The sequence below is a fragment of the Trichechus manatus genome, unplaced genomic scaffold (genome assembly GCF_000243295.1).
Source record: "Trichechus manatus latirostris isolate Lorelei unplaced genomic scaffold, TriManLat1.0 scaffold00184, whole genome shotgun sequence".
Lineage (NCBI taxonomy): Eukaryota > Metazoa > Chordata > Mammalia > Sirenia > Trichechidae > Trichechus > Trichechus manatus.
Window position 1 is genome coordinate 1,497,894 of NW_004444120.1, and position 1,535 is coordinate 1,499,428.

Below are 1,535 nucleotides of genomic sequence, written 5' to 3' on the forward strand. Positions count from 1 at the left end.
CAGTTTACCTGCCATCTTGCCTGCCAATCTTGGGATTTGCTGACCTTCACAGCCTGTAAACAAAAGCCCTGCTCCCTGACCTGCCGATCTTGGGTTCACCAGCCCCTGCGGCTACATGAATCTGAAGAAGCCTCTATCCTGACCCATGGACTTGGAATGCTCCAGCCTCTGCAACCTTAACAGCCATTTCCTTAATATAAATCTATCTCTGTCTATATATTTGTATGTTTTACTGGTTTTGCTTCTCTAGAGAACCCAGCCTAAGACACCTTCCCTCCTATATAAGTGGATGTCATCTTCAGGAATCATTTAAATGATTAAATTGAACTGTATTAAAATTGGATTGGACACTTCAGAGTTGTTTGTTTTCTTCTGCAACCTATCAGGTTGTGGTGGTTTTAAAATATGTCCAAAAATTCTTTGATATGCCTCATTTCAAAAGGTGAAACCTAATTCTCCCCCCCTTGAATGTGGGTCAGACAGTGAATTGTTTCTAATGACTAGAATGTGGCACTAGTAATTCTATGTAACTTCTGAGGTTAAAGGATAATAAGGAGAGTTTCCCTGGCTCTCTCTCTTTCTCAGATTACTTATTCTAGGAGAAGCCAGCTGTCAACTCATAAGGACACTCAAGCTGCCCTGTCGAGAGGCCCATGTGTGGAAAACTGAAGGCTGTCACCCACAACCAGCACCAACTAGCCAACCACATGAATGAGCCTCCTTGGATGCAGATCCTCCATCCCCAATGAAGCCTTCAGGTGACTACAGCCCTAGCCAACATCTTTTTTTTTTTATCATAAAAATGTTTACTTTGTTTGCAGTGATTTTCCTTTAAGTCTTCAATATTATACAGGTATATTCTTTTCTTTATAAATGATATAAAAATTTTGGCTGGGAATAAATCTTGCAAAATCATTAATTCAACTGAGCAAGGCAAAAACTGAGAAAGCAACACAGGGTATCTGTTTGATTTTTCATGGTCTGTTTCTTGAATAGGCCTACTGCTGCTTGATTGTAAAACAGCTCTTTTTTTTTTTTTTTAACATTTTGTTGTGCTTTAGGTGTAAGTTTACAGTGCAAATTAGTTTCTCATTCAAAAAGTTATACACAAATTGTTTCGTCACATTGGTTTCGATCCCCACGATGTGTCAGCACTCTCCCCTTTTCCACCCCAGATTTCCCGTTTCCATCCATCTACATTTCCTGCCTTCTCGTCTTTGCTTTTGGGCAGGTGTTGCCCATTTGGTCTCGTGTACTTGATTGTTTTAAGGAGCACATTCCTTATGGGTGTTATTTTTTGTTTTACAGGACTGTCTAGTGTTTGGCTGAAAGATGCACTTTGGGAGTGGCTTCAGTTCTCAGTTAGAAGGGTATCTGGGGGCCATAGTCTCAGAGGTTCCTCCAGTCTTTGTCAGACCAGTAAGTCTGATGTTCTTTGTGAATTGGAATTTTGTTCTACATTTTTCTCCCGTTCTGTTTGGAACTCTCTATTGTGATCCCTGTCAGAGCTGTCAGTGGTGGTAGCCGGGCACCAT